The sequence below is a fragment of the Octodon degus genome, unplaced genomic scaffold (assembly GCF_000260255.1).
Source record: "Octodon degus isolate 3935 unplaced genomic scaffold, OctDeg1.0 scaffold00206, whole genome shotgun sequence".
Classification (NCBI taxonomy): domain Eukaryota; kingdom Metazoa; phylum Chordata; class Mammalia; order Rodentia; family Octodontidae; genus Octodon; species Octodon degus.
The window spans coordinates 1,702,211-1,708,079 of record NW_004524782.1 but is presented as its reverse complement, the minus strand read 5'-3'; the positions used below and the strand labels follow the sequence as shown (position 1 = coordinate 1,708,079).

Below are 5,869 nucleotides of genomic sequence, written 5' to 3'. Positions count from 1 at the left end.
AAAAAAGGTCGTTCATTTCTATCCCACTTTTTTGGTTAGTTTTGTCAGAGAAGGGCATTTCATTGTCATTTAAATATTGTAGGTGCTTGAATTCAACAGAATCTCCCAATAGAATCCAGTAGTCCATAATAATAGTGGGTTTTCCGTAAGACTGGCAATGTCCAAAGTTGTTGACTTGAGCTTTTTACAGCTCAGCATATTAATGTGGCTTTACTTTTTATACTTTCTTTTCATACTTTTCTGCTGGATGGTTAATACCAAGATAAAGCAAGACCTATATAACAAGAAATGTCACTTTTGTATCTGAGAAGGTCAGTAAATCCCCTTAGGATTTAACCTGAAACCCTATAACATAATTTGTAGATCCTTTGTTTTTTGTTTTTTGTTGTTACTGTTGTTGTTGTTGTTGTTTGTTTGTTTTGGTTTGTTTGGGGGTTTTTTGGTGGAACTGGGGATTGAACTCAGGCCCCTGCGCATGCCAGGCAAGCGCTTATTCCACTGAGCCATCTCCCTGGCTGTAGATCCTTTGTGAGTGTCAGCCATGTGGATGAATCACAGTCATTGCTTGACCAATTTGCTTTCTGTGAAAGCCTGAGGAAATGTTTTCTCTCCATGTGACTCTCCTTAGGCACACTTTACATCATTGATCACATTCCTCTGTGGCCCCATAATCTCCTTGATCAGAAAATTTGGGACACAACTGAGTTAAATAATGTTACAGTATAGGTTGTCCTATGTCCTGAGTCCTCACTGATCTTGAAAGGCTAGGGCCAAAATGTTGGCTGTCTTTGCAGCCCTTCTTTTCTCTGATTTTTGGTCTGCAAACTCAGCTTGTTAACTCTTCAGAAGAGAAGCTTATTATTACCCTACAACATATGCAGTTGGGTTTAACCTAACTATCTGTCTGAATATTAAACATGTTAGGCATAACATGGAATAGGTATTTTCTATAGGAATAAATTGGTGTTCAGCACAACCATGTTTTTAGTTGTGTCTGCATCTTCTAATCTGTTTCATTGGTTCTCAGGTTTGGGGTTTTTTCCAGTATCATGCAGATTTTATCACATTAGCTTTGTAGTATAATTTCAGGTCAGGGATTGTGATGCCTCCTGCCTTGCCTTTGTTGCCCAGGATTGCTTTTGCTATGCTAGATCTCTTCTGGATCTAGATGAATTTTGGGGCTCTTTTCTCTAGATCTGCGAGGAATACTAGAAATCAACCAATAATGACTGCTAGAAGACTTGTGAGGAAAGGGACACTTCTCATCTGTTGGTCGAAGTGTAGACTTGTACAACCACTATGGAAATCAGTGTGGGGATTCCCCAATAAACTAGGATTAGAGGTCCCATTCATGCCAAATGTTCCCCTCTTGAGTATTTTTCCAGGAAAACTGAAATTATCACACTGCAGTGATGTATGTGCACCCATGTTGATAGCAGCTCAGTTTGTCATCACTATATCTTGGAAACACCCCAAATACCATCAGTAAAGCAATGGATACAAAAGATAGTGCATTTTATACAATAGAGTATTACTCAGCTATTAAAAAAGACAAACTTGAGGCTTTTATAAGTACCCATTTGCCCAGAGATCATACTCATAAGTAAATCAGACTCACATTTGTAAACATCATATTGTCTCGCTAGTTTATTAACCTGAAAGAGTAAATAAAATCCAAATGGTGCAAAAGACATTGTAAAAGAGAAAGAAACTGCTCAATAAGAAAGAACAACTGGGATGAGAGAAAGGAAAAAAAGAAAGAAGGAAGGGACTATATGAAAATTATACTGCTAGTTTCTATTGGTTTATTGAAAGGAACAGTTAATGCTATATATATATAAATTTCGTGTGCTTATATCTGGTAATCTGAACAACTACTTTTTTAAAAATTTTATTTATGTGTGGTGTGTGTGTGTGTGTGTGTGTGTGTGGCCAGCTCAGCCCACCAGGGGGCGGGGCGGGCTGGCATGTGGTGCTGGGGGATTGAACCATGGTCCCTGTGCTTTGCTAAGCTTGTTCTAAGTAGGTGCTTTAGACCACTGAGCCATCTCACCAGCCCTGAACAACTACTTTGAAGAGAATAATTTGAAATATAACAACCATTGTTGCATTCTTATCACCTTATTTTTTGAAATTCTGTTGTTTCTAATTTTTTTATTTTTTTATTCTTTTAAATTAAAAAGGCCAAAAAAAGAACAACTGTGTTGCCTGCTGAAGGTCATTTAACTAGTAAATAGTACAAATAGGATTTTAGTCCACCCAAATATAGAAGTAGCAATTAGGAATTATTTACATGAAATCAAAGTCATCATATTATGGGGTACTCCTTTACCTGGCAGAACCCATAACCTAAGGTTTTCTTTGGCTTTTTCACCATATGTCCAGCCTGTTCATTGGGGCAGCAGGATGTGAGAAACAGGCTTAACCAATTGCAGAGCTATTGCCTTTACTATGCTGAAGTGCTTCCTTTGAAAGGGCTTCCCCCAGGATTACCTGGCAGCATACAGGTAGGATTCCCCTGACCCCACCCCCCATTCTGTATCCTAGTATGATGATTTTCCTCCTCTTTCCCTTCCTACCTCATTCTTTTCATCTTTTGTCTGTCACTTTCACCAAGGTCTTCTATGGGATGTTACGTAAAGAGTTGTTGGAGTTCTCTAACTGAGCCCTGTTGACCTTGGACCTTGCATATGTCTTTGTTTGGGAAGCCTGTCCACACACTGCAGTGGGAGCATCTTTGGCCTCTGTCCACTACATGCCAGTAGTAACTCCCCTCCAGTAATGACAAAGAAAAGTATCTCCCGAGAGGCAACATCACCCCTTTTAAGCCAGCATTATAGTTATGGACCACCAAGGTCTAGAGTTGCATAAATTTGTATTCTAATCCCATTTCTGACACCTCCCCTGTGTGAGTCCCTAGACAAGGTCAACCTCCACAGAAGGAAAATGGTTTATGGTGGATACTGACTTCCATGGAAAGAGGAGCAAGTAGATGTGGAAATTTTGGGTGAGCCACACGAGTCTCTAACAAACGGGAGCCAAATGTCTGCACCAGGCTTTGCACTGGGTTCTGAGGCTCGGTTTGGAGGTAGGCATTATGGTACTTCAAGCTCAGTAAGGAGCAGTGCTGCTAGCATGGTGTCTGCTATTTGTGAACTTTGTCCACCCCAGAACAGCTTGCTCTTCACTGCGTGGCTCATTGCAGTAGCCATGCAGATTGTACATGTTGGTACATGTGCAGCGCTGAATGTACCAGGGCTGTTGTAAGTAGCAAACAATATTAATCACAGCAAATATTGCCATTGTGTAAATTAGAAAGGAAAGACAGACTGGTGGCATTAATTGTTCAAACCTCCCAGTTAGAGAGTGACATCAGCAGAATTTGACCTCTGTCAACTGATTCTTCCAGAAATGCAAGTTTCACATCTCCCACCCCATATTCAATAGATTCAAGATCTCTTTTCCTACCGTACACATATCCTGCAAGGAACTTAGAAGATGAATACTCAATATTCTCTACATCACTGATTCTTAAACATCAGGACCATAAGAGATGCCCTGAGAGGTGGAGCCAGGCTAACAAGGCAAAGTTGCAAACTGGCAGATAAATTGGGCAAGAGCTGTGAGCCACATAACCTGTGCTGACCACAGTGGCTTCTATGTGGTCCACCTCTAATGCGTGCCAGCCATCTGGCTTCTACATCCTCTATTTGGAGCAAAAGTCACTATCATGTGATACAAGAGGAAACCACAGCTCGCAAAGGGGAAATGCATGTCCGTGTCACACTCATTGTGACCATCGCCTCTAACTTTATGGTCTTCGATTCCAAGTGGAAACACAGCACTCCTTATGAATTCACTACATCTTTTAAGCATATTTGTATTCCTAGGACCTTTTATATTCTTTCCTGAAAATCACCTACTTCTACTACTCTGTGTAGGCACTTGACTGGTATCTCAGAGAAGATACTAAAATTAGATGGCAATTTTAAGCCTTCTCTTTCCAAATTGTCCAATCTTCCTGCACTTGTCTTTGTGACTAAAGTCTTGTCCTTTCAAAGACTTGCTTTCCTCATTTGCTCTGAAGCCTTCTCACTCACTTTCCCCAAAACTTGACACCTGCATTTTTTCTTCTATTTTCCTGCACCCCCAACTCTCCCCATTTAATTTCTACTAGGTCACCTCAGCTGTTATATAAAGTCATAATGCTGGTGCCTCTCCCTTTAAAAAGATGTGACCCTTGTCCCACAGTTTTCTAATTCTCTCAAGGGACTCTTTCTGAATTCTAAAGACTGTATCCAGTCAGACTTTTAAAAAGGGTTTCTCTCCCTTTCCTCTTTCTTTCTTCACCTAGCATTTTCTCCCAGCCTCACTCCAGGTGACCAGGGTCCTGCACACTTCACTGAACATCATCTCCTACAAGATGCATAATCTCTTCCTGGTGTCAAATCCACCTGTCCCATTTCCATTCTTATCCTGATTCCCATTGACATCGGGTCCATCAGAATTCTTCCTTCCTGAGACTTCCTTTGCTTTTCCTTTGAGATGATAAGATGCACACATAGGGGCCGGAGAGATATCTCAGCAGACTACAGCACCTGCTTAGGAAAGCTTGGCCAAGTACAGGGACCACAATTCGATCCCCAGCACCACACACTGTGCCAGCTCTGCCCCTAGGGTGCGCTGAGCTAGCCAGAGTTGGGTGTAGTGGTGCATGCCTGCAATTCCAGCCCTGGGAAGGCTGAAAACAGGAAGATCACCACAAGTCCAAGCTGCATAGTGAGACTCTGTAACAACCAAATACATTTTTTTAAAGAAAGATGCACACGCGACAGTCTTCACAGTCTGGATAACCCAATTTTCCAACTTCTTTAACAAGATCATTTATAGTTTTCTGTACTCTGAATATAACAAATGGATTTCACTCTCACTACATTCAAGGGCTCCGTAGCTGTCCTCTGTGGATGAATAAATTACAAGCACCTCTCGTTGAGAGCTTGGGAAGCCTCTGGCACATAACCAGCTTTCAAACAATAATTTTTAAATATTCAGACTGCAACTTACCACCACCTACGATCCTTTTCCTGTCCCAGGCCCCTGGCTTTCCTGTGCAGTCAGACAGACCGTTGGCTCCCAGAAGAGACTTTATTGACAGATGGAGGGAGGGACAATGAAGCCAGCACCAATCAGATGAGAGAAGCCAAAAGCTCCTTACAATTTCCTGAAGGTACTGCGGACGTGATGGCAGGGGACTTAGAAAGATGCAGGTCCGTGTGTTCCCCCAGCTGCGATCTTCTGTGGGAGACCCAAGGTCGGTCCTGTGAATTCAGGGTCTGAGAAACAGGTGTTAGGCTTCTTCTTCATCAGAAAATGAGATGAATGGAAGACACAGTTACTGAGAGAATCTTTGGGAGCACACAGTAAAAGAGAAGTGAGTGTGAAGCAAAACCTGACGTCTGTACTTAAGCAATATTTCTTACACCTTTAAACACCTTATCTCTGAGGGCCACATTCTAAGGTGCTGAGTGTTGGAGGAGATACAGTTTATGCAATCACATACAAGAGAGAATACTGGAAATGGGCCAAAGGGACAAATGTACCCTGGATGGTGGATCTGGAGTGCAAGTCTCGGCTGGAGTGAGGGATTTGGGCACTGCCAACTGAAGTTCCATTGAAATATGGAGCATTGGCTATTATGGGCTACTGGACTCTTTTAGAATATTTTGCTGAGTTTACACACCTATAAAATTCAATAACGGAACTTAGGAAAAATGGGGTATACCGATGAATGCCCATTTTGTATCTGTGTATTCAAAGTGGTTAGGATAGATATATAGTTGCATTCTCTTAATGAATAGAATGATTTGTT

General features: G+C 41.6%; 1 protein-coding gene across 2 annotated transcripts in view; it reads right to left on the bottom strand.

The window, feature by feature from the left end:
• Positions 1 to 5,379, bottom strand: part of Fpr2 (formyl peptide receptor 2) — an 8,070-nt gene extending 2,691 nt beyond the window's left edge. The window contains exon 1 of one of the 2 annotated variants that reach the window (XM_004644676.2): positions 5,065 to 5,379. The gene's annotated coding sequence lies outside the window, so the exon portion shown is untranslated. The remainder of the gene's footprint in view (positions 1 to 5,064) is intronic. The other variant, XM_023704867.1, reaches the window with a different exon arrangement.
• Between the last annotated feature and the right edge of the window lie 490 nt (positions 5,380 to 5,869).